Here is a 14,117-nt window from a genome sequence, read left to right as displayed (position 1 = left end):
AAATCGAGAGACACCCCAAAATTATCCCCTCCATGCGAGATGAGGAAATTTGGCAATGCAGCATCTCAAGAGAAATACCACATTCCCCCTGGAAAGGCAAAAAGGTACTTGACACCCTTTATTCGACTCAGAAAGTTCCCTCACACAGCCGTCCCTTTTGGAGAGGAGAACGCACTTCACGGACTCAATTCGAGAGGAGCCCCTGTGCACATTAAAGGGCTCGAGAGGAAACCGGAAGTTCCCCTTTCAAATTCCCAGTGGCCCTACTTCCATGAAGCAACACCAGCGAGCTCCTGAGGTCCCCGTCGCAACTCGAGAAGCACACCCAGCTTACCGCCGAAATTCGAGAAACACCGCAAAATTATCCCCTCCATGCGAGATGAGGAAATTTGGCGATGCAGCATCTCAAGAGAAATACCACATTCCCCCTGGAAAGGCAAAAAGGTACTTGACACCCTTTATTCGACTCAGAAAGTTCCCTCACACAGCCGTCCCTTTTGGAGAGGAGAACACACTTCACGGACTCAATTCGAGAGGAGCCCCTGTGCACATTAAAGGGCTCGAGAGGAAACCGGAAGTTCCCCTTTCAAATTCCCAGTGGCCCTACTTCCATGAAGCAACCCCAGCGAGCTCCTGAGGTCCCCTTCGCAACTCGAGAAGCACCCCCAGCTTCCCGCCGCAACTCGAGAAGCACCCCAAAATTATCCGCTCCATGCGACATTAGGAAATTTGGCGATGCAGCATCTCAAGAGAAATACCACATTCCCTCTGGAAAGGCAAAAAGGTACTTGACACCCTTTATTCGGCTCAGAAAGTTCCCTCAGACAGCCGTCCCCATTGGAGAGGAGAACATACTTTACGGACTCAATTCGAGAGGAGCCCCTGTGCACATTGAAGGGCTCGAGAGGAAACCGGAAGTTCCCCTTCCAACACCAAAGGGGACCTGACTTCCCTGAAGCAACCCCAGCGAGTTCCTGAGGTCCCCGTCGCAACTCGAGAAGCACCCCCAGCTTCCCGCCGCACCTTGAGAAACACCCCAAATTTATCCCCTCCATGCGAGATGAGGAAATTTGGCGATGCAGCATCTCAAGGGAAATACCTCATTCCCTCTGGAAAGGCAAAAAGCTACTTGACAACCTTTATTCGACTCAGAAAGTACACTCACACAGCCGTCCCCTTTGGAGAGGAGAACACACTTTACGGACTCATTCGAGAGGATCCCCTGTGCACATTGAAGGGCAAGAGAGGAAACCGGAAGTTCCCCTTCCAACACCAAAGGGGACTTGACTTTCCTGAAGCAACACCAGCGAGTTCCTGAGGTCCCCGTCGCAACTCGAGATGCACCCCCAGCTTCCTGCCGCAACTCGAGAAACACCCCAAAATTATCCCCTCCATGCGAGATGAGGAAATTTGGCGATTCTGCATCTCACGAGAAATACCTCATTCCCTCTGGAAAGGAAAAAAGGTACTTGACACCCTTTATTCCACTCAGAAAGTTCCCTCACACAGCCGTCCCCTTTGGAGAGGAGAACACACTTTACGGACTCAATTCGAGAGGAGCCCCTGTGCACATTGAAGGGCTCGAGAGGAAAGCGGAATTTCCCCTTCCAACACCAAAGGGGACCTGACTTCCCTGAAGCAACCCCAGCGAGTTCCTGAGGTCCCCGTCGCAACTCGAAAAGCACCTCCAGCGTCCCGCCGCAACACGAGAAAAACCCCAAAATTATCCCCTCCATGCGAGATGAGGAAATTTGGCGATGAAGCATCTCAAGAGAAATACCACATTCCCTCTGGAAAGATAAAATTGTACTTGACACCCTTTATTCGACTCAGAAAGTTCCCTCACACAGCCGTCCTTTTTGAAGAGGAGAACACACTTTACGGTCTCAATTCGGGAGGAGCCCCTGTGCACATTGAAGGGCTTGAGAGGAAACCGGAAGTTGCCATTCCAAACCAAAGGGGACCTGACTTCCCTGAAGCAATCCCAGAGAGTTCCTGAGGTCCCCGTCGCAACTCGAGAAGCACCCCCAGCTTCGCGCTGCAACTCGAGAAACACCCCAAAATTATCCCCTCCATGCGAGGTGAGGAAATTTGGCGATGCAGCATCTCAAGAGAAATACCACATTCCCTCTGGAAAGGCAAAAAGGTACTTGACACCCTTTATTCGACTCAGAAAGTTCCCTCACACAGCCGTCCCCGTTGGAGAGGAGAACATACTTTATGGACCCAATTCGAGAGGAGCCCCTGTGCACATTGAAGTGCTCGAGAGGAAACCGGAAGTTCCCCTTCCAACACCAAAGGGGAACTGACTTACCTGAAGCAACCCCAACGAGTTCCTGAGGTCCACGTCATAACTCGAGAAGCATCCCCAGCTTCCCGCCGCAACTCGAGAAACACACCAAAATTATCACCTCCATGCGAGAGGAGGAAATTTGGCGATGCAGTATCTCAAAAGTAATACCATATTCCCTCTGGAAAGGCCAAAAGGTACTTGACACCCTTTATTCGACTCAGAAAGTTCCCTCACAGAGCCATCCTTTTTGGATAGGAGAACACACTTTACGGACTCAATTCAGGTGAGCCCCTGTGCACACTGAAGGGCTCGAGAGGAAACCGGAAGTTCCACTTCCAACAGCAAAGGGGACCTGACTTCCATGAAGCAACCCCAGTGAGTTCCTGAGGTCCCCTTCGCAACTCAAGAAGCACCCCCAGCTTCACGCCGCAACTCGAGAAACACACCAAAATTATCCCCTCCATACGAGGTGAGGAAATTTGGCGATGCAGCATCTCAAGAGAAATACCACATTCCCTCTGGAAAGGCAAAAAGGTACTTGACACCCTTTATTCGACTCAGAAAGTTCCCTCACACAGCCTTCCCCTTTGGAGAGGAGAACTCACTTTACGGACTCAATTCGGGAGGACCCCTGTGCACATTGAAGGGCTCGAGAGAAACTGGAAGTCCCCATTCCAACAACATAGGGGACCTGACTTCCCTGAATCAACCCCAGCGAGTTCCTGAAGTCCCCTTCGCAACTCGAGAAGCACCCTCAGGATCCCGCCGCAAATCGAGAGACACCCCAAAATTATCCCCTCCATGCGAGATGAGGAAATTTGGCAATGCAGCATCTCAAGAGAAATACCACATTCCCCCTGGAAAGGCAAAAAGGTACTTGACACCCTTTATTCGACTCAGAAAGTTCCCTCACACAGCCGTCCCTTTTGGAGAGGAGAACGCACTTCACGGACTCAATTCGAGAGGAGCCCCTGTGCACATTAAAGGGCTCGAGAGGAAACCGGAAGTTCCCCTTTCAAATTCCCAGTGGCCCTACTTCCATGAAGCAACACCAGCGAGCTCCTGAGGTCCCCGTCGCAACTCGAGAAGCACCCCCAGCTTACCGCCGAAATTCGAGAAACACCGCAAAATTATCCCCTCCATGCGAGATGAGGAAATTTGGCGATGCAGCATCTCAAGAGAAATACCACATTCCCCCTGGAAAGGCAAAAAGGTACTTGACACCCTTTATTCGACTCAGAAGTTCCCTCACACAGCCGTCCCTTTTGGAGAGGAGAACACACTTCACGGACTCAATTCGAGAGGAGCCCCTGTGCACATTAAAGGGCTCGAGAGGAAACCGGAAGTTCCCCTTCCAACACCAAAGGGGACCTGACTTCCCTGAAGCAACCCCAGCGAGTTCCTGAGGTCCCCGTCGCAACTCGAGAAGCACCCCCAGCTTCCCGCCGCACCTTGAGAAACACCCCAAATTTATCCCCTCCATACGAGATGAGGAAATTTGGCGATGCAGCATCTCAAGGGAAATACCTCATTCCCTCTGGAAAGGCAAAAAGCTACTTGACAACCTTTATTCGACTCAGAAAGTACACTCACACAGCCGTCCCCTTTGGAGAGGAGAACACACTTTACGGACTCAATTCGAGAGGATCCCCTGTGCACATTGAAGGGCTCGAGAGGAAACCGGAAGTTCCCCTTCCAACACCAAAGGGGACTTGACTTTCCTGAAGCAACACCAGCGAGTTCCTGAGGTCCCCGTCGCAACTCGAGATGCACCCCCAGCTTCCTGCCGCAACTCGAGAAACACCCCAAAATTATCCCCTCCATGCGAGATGAGGAAATTTGGCGATTCTGCATCTCACGAGAAATACCTCATTCCCTCTGGAAAGGAAAAAAGGTACTTGACACCCTTTATTCCACTCAGAAAGTTCCCTCACACAGCCGTCCCCTTTGGAGAGGAGAACACACTTTACGGACTCAATTCGAGAAGAGCTCCTGTGCACACTGAAGTGCTCGAGAGGAAACAGGAATTTCCCCTTCCAACACAAAAGGGGACCTGACTTCCCTGAAGCAACCCCAGCGAGTTCCTGAGGTCCCCGTCGCAACTCGAAAAGCACCTCCAGCGTCCCGCCGCAACACGAGAAATACCCCAAAATTATCCCTCCATGCGAGATGGGGAAATTTGGCGATGCAGCATCTCAAGAGTAATACCATATTCCCTCTGGAAAGGCAAAAAGGTACTTGACACCCTTTATTTGACTCAGAAAGTTCCCTCACACAGCCCTCCCCTTTGGAGAGGAGAACACACTTTACGGACTCAATTCGAGAGGAGCCCCTGTGCACATTGAAGGGCTCGAGAGGAAACCGGAAGTTCCCCTTCCAACACCAAAGGTGACCTGACTCCCTGAAGCAACCCCAGCGAATACCTGAGGTCCCCGTCGCAACTCGAGAATCACCCCCAGAGTCCCGAAGCAACTCGAGATACACCCCAAAATTATCCTCTCCATTCGAGATGAGGAAATTTTGCGATGCAGCATCTCATCAGAAATACCACATTCTCTCTTGAGAAGCAATAAGGTACTTGACACTCTTTATTCGACTCAGAAACTTCCCTCACACAGCCGTCACCTTTGGAGAGAACACACTTTACGGACTCAATTCGAGAGGAGCCCCTGTGCACATTGAAGGGATTGAGAGGAAAGCGGAAGTTCCCCTTCCAACAGCAATGGGGACCTGACTTCCTTGAAGGAACCCCAGCGAGTTCCTGAGGTCCCCGTCGCAACTCGAGAAGCACCCCCAGCTTCCCGCCGCAACTCGAGAAACACCACAAAATAATCCCCTCCATGCGAGATGAGGAAATTTGCGTTGCAGCATCTCAAGAGAAATACCACATTCCATCCGGAAAGGCAAAAAGATACTTGACACCCTTTATTCGACTCAGAAATTTCCCTTGCACAGCTGTCCCCTTTAGAGAGGAGAACACACTTTACGAACTCAAATCGAGAGGCGCCCTTGTGCACATTGAAGGGCTCGGGAGGAAACCGGAAGTTCCCCTTCCAACACCAACGGGGAACTGACTTCCATGAAGCAACCCCATCGAGTTCCCGAGGTCCCCGTCGCATCTCGAAAAGCACCCCGAGCTTCTCGCCGCAACTCGATAAACACCCCAAAATTATCCCCTCCATGCGAGATGAGGAAATCTTACGCTGCAGAATCTCAAAAGAAATCCCACATTCCAGCTTGAAAGGCATAAGGGTACCTGACTCCCTTTAGGCGACTCAGAATGTTCCCTAACATCCTTCCTCATTGGAGAGGAAAACACACTTCATGGACTCAAATCGAAAAGATGCAATATTCCCATTTAAAGGCTCGAGAGTAATCAAGAAGTTCCCTTTCCAACACAAAAAAGTACTTGACTTTCCTGAAGCAACCTGAGCGAGTTCCAGAGAGTCCTGTCTCAACTCCAGAAGTATCCCCTGCTTCCGGCCCCAACTCGAGAAACGACACAATATTATCCCCTAGTGCGGGATGAGGTAATTTTCTGCTGTAGAATCTCAAGAGAAATCCCGCCTTCCCGCTTGAAAGCAAAAGGGAACTTGACACACTTTATGCCACTCAGAATGTTCCCTAATATCCGTCCCCATTGGAGAGACATACACACTTTATGCACTCTACTCCAGAAGAGGCCCTATTCCTATTAAAGGGCTCGAGACTAATCCGGAAGTTCCCCTTCCAGCACAAAAGGGGACCTGACTTCCCTGAAGAAACTCGAGTGAGTTCCTGAGGTCGCCATCTAAACTCAAGAAGTACCCCCAGCGTCCCGCCGCAATTTGAGAAACACCACAAAATATTCCCCTCACTGCGAGATGAGGAAATTTTGCGCTGCAGAATCTCAAGAGAAATCCTACATTCCGGCTTGAAAGGCAAAAGGGTACTGACTCCGTTTATGCGACTCAGAATGTTCCCTAACAACCTTCTTCAGTGGAGAGGAAAACACACCTCATGGACTCAAATCGAAAAGAGGCAATATTCCCATTTAAAGGCTCAAGAGTAATCAAGAAGTTCCCCTTCCAACACAAAAGGGAACTTGACTTCCCTGGAGCAAACCGAGAGAGTTCCTTAGGTTCCCGTTTCAACTCCAGAAGTATCCCCTACTTCCCACCACAACTCGAGAAACAACACAATATTATCCCCTCAATGCGACATGAGGTAATTTTGCGCTGCAGAATCTCAAGGGAAATCCCACATTCCCGCTTGAAAGGCAAAAGGGAACTTGGCATACTTTATGCCCCTCAGAAAGTTCCCAAAAATCCGTCCCCATTGCAGAGGCGTACTCAATTTATGGACTCAACTCCAGAAGAGCCCCTATTCCCATTATAGGGCTCCAGAGTAATCCGGAAGTTCCCCGTCCAGCACAATGGGGGAACTGGCTTCCCTGAATTAACTCCAGTGAGTTCCTGAGGTCCCCGTTGAAACTCGAGAAGTACCCCCAGCTTCCCGCCGAAAGTCGGGAAACACCACATAATTATCCCCTCAATGCGAGAGGAGGAAACTTTGCGCTGCAGAATCTGAAGAGAAATCCCACATTCCCAATTGAAAGGCAAAAGCTTACTTCACTCCCTTTATGTCACTCAGAAAGTTCCCTAACATCCTTCCCCATTGGAGAGAACACACTTTGTGGACTGAACTCCAGAAGAGGCCCTATTCCATTTAAAGGGCTCCAGAGTAATCCGGAAGCTCCCCTTCAAGAACAAAAGGGGTCCTAACTTCCCTGAAGTAACTGGAGTGAGTTCCTGAGGTCCCCGTCGCAACTCCAGAAGTACCCCCATCTTCCCGCCTCAATTCGAGAAATACCACAAAATTATCCCCTCAATGCGAGATGAGGAAAATTTGCGCTGCAGAATCTCAAGAGAAATCCCACATTCCCGCTTGAAAGCCAAAAGGGTACTTGACTCCCTTTATGCGATTCAGAATATTCCCTAACATCCATCCTCAGTGGAGAGGAGAACATATTTTATGGGCTCAAATGGAGAAGAGGCAATATTCCCTTTTAATGGCTCGAGAGTATTCCGGAAGTTCCCCTTCCGACACAAAAGTGGACTTGACTTCCCTGAAGCAACCCGAGCGAGTTCCTGAGGTCCCCGCCGCAACTCGAGAAGTACCCCCAGCTTCCCGCCACAATTCGAGAAACACCACAAAATTATCCCCTCAATGAGAGATGAGGTTTTTTGTGCTGCAGAATCGAAAGAGAAATCCCAGGTATCCGCTTGAAAGGCAAAAGCGTACTTGACACACTTTATGCCACACAGAATGTTCAATAATATCCGTCCCATTGGAGAAGATAACACACTTTAGGGACTCAACTGGAGAAGAGGCCCTATTCCCATTAAAGGGCTCAAAAGTATTCCGGAAGTTCCCCTTCCAGCACAAATGGTACCTGATTCCCTGAAGTAACTCGAGTAAGTTTCTGAGGTCCCCATCGCAACTGGAGAAACACCACAAAATTTTCCCCACAATGTGAGATGGGGAAAATTTGCGCTGCAGAATCTCAAGTGAAATCCCAGATATCCGCTTGAAAGGCAAAAGGGTACTTGACTCCCTTTAGCCGACTCAGAATGGTCCCTAACATTTGTCCTCAGTGGAGAGGTATACACACTTTATGGACTCAACTCCAGAAGAGGCCCTATTCCCATTAAAGGGCTCAAGAGTAATCCGGAAGTTCTCCTTCCAGGAAAAAAAGGGCCTGATTCCCTGAAGTAACTCGAGAAAGTTCCTGAGGTCCCCTTCGCAACTCGAGAAGCACAACAAAATTATCCCCTCAATGTGAGATGAGGTTATTTTGCGCTGCGGAATCTCAAGAGATATCCACATTCCCGCTTGAAAGGCAAAAGGGTACTTGACACACTTTATGCCACTCAGAAAGTTCAAAAATATCGGTCCCCATTGGAGAGAATAACACACTTTATGGACTAAACTACAAAACAGGCCCTATTCCCATTAAAGGGCTCGAGAGTAATACGGAAGTTCCCCTTCCAGCACAAATGGGACCCGATTCCCTGAAGTAACTCGAGTAAGTTTCTGATGTCCCCATCGCAACTCGAGAAACACCACATAATTATCCCCACAATGTGAGATGAGGAAATTTTGCGCTGCAGAATCTCAAGAGAAATCCCACATTCCCGCTTGAAAGGTAAAAGGGTATTTGACACCGTTTAGGCGACACAGAATGGTACCTAACATCCGTCCTCAGTGGAGAGGAGAACACACTTTATGGACTGAAATCGAGAAGAGCTAATATTCCCATTTAACGGCTCAAGAGTAATCCGGAAGTTCCCCTTGCAAAACGAAAGGAGACTTGACTTCACTGAAGCAAGTGAGTGAGTTCCTGAGGTCCCTGTAGCAACCCGAGAAGTAATCACTGCTTCCGCCGGCAACATGACCAACACGACAAAATTATCCCCTCAATGCGAGATGAGGAAATTTTGCTATGCAGAATCTCAAGAGAAACCCCACATTCCCTCTTGAAAGGCAAAAAGGTACTTGACACCCTTTATTCGACTGAGAATGTTCACTCACACAGCCGTGCCCTTTGGAGAGGAGACCACACTTTATGGACTCAATTCGAGAGGAGCCCCTGTTCACATTTAAGGGCTCGAGAGGAAACAGGAAGTTCCCCTTCCAACACCTAAGGGGACCTGACTTCCCTGAAGCAACCCCAGCGATTTCCTGAGGTCCCCGTCGCAACTAGAGAAGCACCCCCAGCTTCCCACAACAACTCGAGAAATACCCCAAAATTATCCCCTCAATGCGAGAGGAGGAAATTTTCCGATGCAGAATCTCAAGAGAAATACCACATTCCCTCTTGAAAGGTAAAAAGGTACTTGAGACCCTTTATTCGACTCAGAAAGGTCCCTCACACAGCTGTCCACTTTGGAGAGGAGAACACACTATATGGACTCAATTCGAGATTATCCCCTGTTCACATTTAAGGGCTCACGAGGAAACCGGAAGTTCCCCTTCCAACACCTTAGGGGACCTGACTTCCCTGAAGCAACCCCAGCGAGTTCCTGAGGTCCCCGTGGCAACGCGAGAAGCATCCCAAGCTTCCCGCCGCAACTTGAGAAACACCTCAAAATTATCCCCTCAATGCGAGATGAGGAAATTTTGCGATTCAGCATCTCAAGAGAAATACCACATTCCCTCTTGAAAGGCAAAAAGTACTTGACACCCATAATTCTACTCAGAAAGTTCCCTCACACAGCCGTCCCCTTTGGAGAGGAGATCACACTTTATGAACTCAATTAGAGATAAGTCCCTGTTCACATTTGAGGGCTCGAGGGGAAACTGGATCTTCCCCTTCCAACATCAAAGGGGACCTGACTTCCCTGAAGCAACCCCAGCGAGTTCCTGAGGTCCCTGTTGCAACTCGAGAAGCACTCCGAGCTTCCCGTCGCAACTCGAGAAACACCCGAAAATTATCCCCTCAATGCGAGATGAGGAAATTTTGCGCTGCAGAATCTCAAGAGAAATCCCACATTCCCGCTTGAAAGTCAAAAGAGTACTTGACTCCTTTTAGGCGACTCAGAATGTTCCCTAACATCCATCCTCAGTGGAGAGGAGAACATATTTTATGGACTCAAATGGAGAGGAGGCAATATTCACTTTTAACATCTCGACAGTAATCCGAAATTCCCCTTCCAAAACAAAAGGCGACTTGACTTCCCTGAAGCAACCCGAGCGAGTTCCTGAGGTCCCCGCCATAGCTAGAGAAGTGACCCCTGCTTCCCACCACAACTGGAGAAACACCACAAAATTATCCCCTCAATGTGAGATGAGGTTATTTTGCGCTGCAGAATCTCAAGAGATATCCCACATTCCTGCTTGAAAGGCAAAAGGGTACTTGACACACTTTATGCCACTCAGAAAGTTCAAAAATATCCGTCCCCATTGGAGAGAATAACACATTTTATGGACTAAACTACAAAAGAGGCCCTATTCCTATTAAAGGGCTCGAGAGTAATCCGGAAGTTCCCCTTCCAGCACAAATGGGACCCGATTCCCTGAAGTAACTCGAGTAAGTTTCTGAGGTCTCCAATGCAACTCGAGAAACACCACATAATTAGCCCCACAATGTGAGATGAGAAATTTTGCGCTGCAGAATCTCAAGAGAAATCCCACATTCCCGCTTGAAAGGTAAAAGGGTATTTGACACCTATTAGGCGACTCAGAGGAGAACGCAATGGCAAGCCACTCCAGTACTATTGCCTAGAAAATCCCATGGATGGAGGAGCCTGGTAGGCTGCAGTCCGTGGGGTCGCTAAGGGTCGGACACGACTGAGCGACTTCACTTTCACTTTTCACTTTCCACTTTCACACATTGGAGAAGGAAATGGCAACCCACTCCAGTGTTCTTGCCTGGAGAATCCCAGGGACGGGGGAGCCTGGTGGGCTTCTGTCTATGGGGTCACACAGAGTGGAACACGACTGAAGTGACTTAGCAGCAGCAGCAGCAGGCGACTCAGAATGGTCCCTAATATCCGTCCTCAGTGGAGAGGAGAACACACTTTATGGACTGAAAGAGAAGAGCTAATATTCCCATTTAACGGCTCGAGAGTATTCCGGAAGTTCCCCTTGCAAAACCAAAGGGGACTTGACTTCACTGAAGCAAGTGAGTGAGTGCCTGAGGTCCCCGGGGCAACTCGAGAAGTAATCACTGCTTCCGCCGGCAACATGACCAACACCACAAAATTATCACCTCAATGCGAGATGAGGAAATTTGCGATGTAGCCTCTCAAGAGAAATACTACATTCCCTCTTGAAACGCAAAAAGGTACGTGACAAACTTTATTCGACTCAGAAAGTTCCCTCACACAGCCGTCCCCTTTGGAGAGAGCATACTTTATGGACTCAACTCGAGATGAGACCCTGTGCACATTTAAGGGCTCGAGAGGAACACGGAGTATCCCTTCCAACACCAAAGGGGACCTGACTTCCCTGAAGCAACCCCAGCGAGTTCCTGAGGTCCCCGTCACAACTCTTGAAGCACCACCAGCTTCCCGCCGAAACACGAGAAACACCACAAAAATATTCCCTCAATGCGAGAGGAGGAAATTTTGCCATGCAGCATCTCAAGAGAAATACCACATTCCCTCTTGATAGGCAAAAAGGTACTTGACACCCTTTATTCGACTCAGAAAGTTCCCTCACACAGCCATGCCCTTTTAGAGGAGAACACACTTTAAGGACTCAATTCAAGATGAGCCCATGTGCACATTTAAGGGCTCGAGAGGAACACGGAAGTTCGCCTTACAACACCAAAGGGGACCTGACTTCCCTGAAGCAACCCCAGCGAGTTCCTGACGTCCCCGTCGCAACTCGAGAAGCACACGCAGCTTCCCGCCGCAACTCGAGGAAAACCCCAAAATTATCCCCTGATGCGAGATGAGGAAATTTTGCGATGCAGCATCCCAAGAGAAATACGACATTCCCTCTTAGAAGGCAAAAGGTACTTGACAACCTTTATTCGACTCAGAACGTTCCCTCACACAACCTTCCCCTTTGGAGAGAACATGCTTTACGGACTCAACTGGAGATGAGCCCCTGTGCACACTGAAGCGCTCGAGAGGAAACAGGAAGTTCCCTTCCAACACCAAAGGGGACATGACTTCCCTGAAGCAACCCCAGCGAGTTCCTGACGTCCCCGTCGCAACTCGAGAAGCACCCCCAGCTTCCCGCCGCAACTCGAGAAACACCCCAAAATTATCCCCTCCATGCGAGATGAGGAAATTTGGCGATGCAGCATCTCAAGAGAAATACCACATTCCCTCTGGAAAGACAAAAAGGTACTTGACACACTTTCTTCGACTCAGAAAGTTCCCTCACACAGCCGTCCCCTTTGGAGAGGAGAACACACTTTACGGACTCAATTCGAGAGGAGGCCCTGTGCACATTGAAGGGCTCGAGAGGAAACCGGATGTTCCCCTTCCAACACCAAAGGTTACCTGACTTCCCTGAAGCAAGCCCAGCGAGTTCCTGAGGTCCCGGTCGCAACTCGTGAAGCACCCCCAGCTTCCCGCAGCAACTCGAGATACACCCCAAAATTATCCCCTCCATGCGAGACGAGGAAGTTTTGCGATGCAGCATTCCAAGAGAAATACCACATTCCCTCTGGAAAGGCAAAAAGTTACTTGACACCCTTTATTCGACTCAGAAAGTTCCCTCACACAGTCGTCCCCTTTTGAGACGAGAACACACTTTACGGACTCAATTCCAGAAGAGCCCCTGTGCACATTAAGGGCTCGAGAGGAAACCGGAAGCTCCCCTTCCAACACCAAAGGGGACCTGACTTCCCTGAAGCAACCCCAGCGAGTTCCTGAGGTCCCCGTCGCAACTCGAGAAACACCCCAAAATTATCCCCTAAATTCGAGATGAGGTAATTTGGCGATGCAGCATCTCAAGAGAAATACCACATTTCCTCTGGAAAGGCAAAAAGGTACTTGACACCCTTTATTCGACTCAGAAGTTCCCTCACACAGCCGTCCCCTTTGGAGAGGAGAACTCACTTTACGGACTCAATTCGACAGGAGCCCCTGTGCACATTGAAGGGCTCGAGAGGAAACAGGATGTTCCGCTTCCAACACCGAAGGGGACCTGACTTCCCTGAAGCAACCCTAGCGAGTCCCTGAGGTCACCGTCGCAACTCGAGAAGCACCCCCAGCTTCCCGCCGGAACTCGAGAAACACCCCAAAATTATCCCCTCCTTGCGAGATGAGGAAATTTGGCGATGCAGCATATCAAGAGAAATACTACATTCCGTCTGGAAAGGCAAAAAGGTACTTGACACCCTTTATTCGGCTCAGAATGTTCCCTCACACAGCCGTCCCCTTTGGAGAGGAGAACACACTTTGCGGACTCAACTTGAGACGAGCCCCTGTGCTCATTGAAGGGCTCGAGAGGAACCCAGAAGTTCCCCTTCCAACACCAAAGGGCACCTGACTTCCCTGAAGAAACGCCAGCGAGTTCCTGAGGTGCCCGTCACAACTCGAGAAGCAACCCCAGCTTCCCGCAGCAACTCGAGAAACACCCCAAAATTATCCCCTCCATGCGAGATGAGGAAATTTTGCGATGCAGCATCTCAAGAGAAATACCACCTTCCCTCTGGAAAGGCAAAAAGATACTTGACACCCTTTATTCGACTTATAATGTTCCCTCACACAGCCGTCCCCTTTGGAGAGGAGAACACACTTTACAAACTGTATTCGAGAGGAGCCCCTGTGCACTTTGAAGGGCTCGAGAGGAAACCGGAAGTTCTCCTTCCAACACCAAAGGGGACCTGAATTCCCTGAAGCAACCCCAGCGAGTTCCTGAAGTCCCCGTCGCAACTCAAGAAGCTCCCCCAGCTTCCCGCCGCAACTCGAGAAACACCCCAAAATTATCCCCTCCGTACGAGATGAGGAAATTTGGGGAGGGAGCATCTCAAGAGAAATACCACATTCCCTCTGGAAAGGCAAAAAGTTACTTGACACCCTTTATTCAACTCACATAGTTCCCTCACACAGCCGTCCCCTTTGGAGAGGAGAACACACTTTACGGACTCAATTCGAGAGAAGACCCTGTGCACACTGAAGGGCTCGAGAGGAAACCGGAAGTTCCCTTCCAACACCAAAGGGGACCTGACTTCCCTGAGGCAACCCCAGCGCGAATCCTGAGTTCCCCATCCCAACTCGAGAAGCACCCCGAGCTTCCCGCCGCAACTCGAGAAACACCCCAAAATTATCCCCTCCATGCGAGATGAGGAAATTTGGCGATGCAGCATCTCAAGAGAAAT

The sequence above is a fragment of the Moschus berezovskii genome, chromosome 13 (genome assembly GCF_049115385.1).
Source record: "Moschus berezovskii isolate FMDL1 chromosome 13, NW_MosBer_1.0, whole genome shotgun sequence".
Lineage (NCBI taxonomy): Eukaryota > Metazoa > Chordata > Mammalia > Artiodactyla > Moschidae > Moschus > Moschus berezovskii.
Note: the sequence above shows the minus strand (reverse complement) of the source record.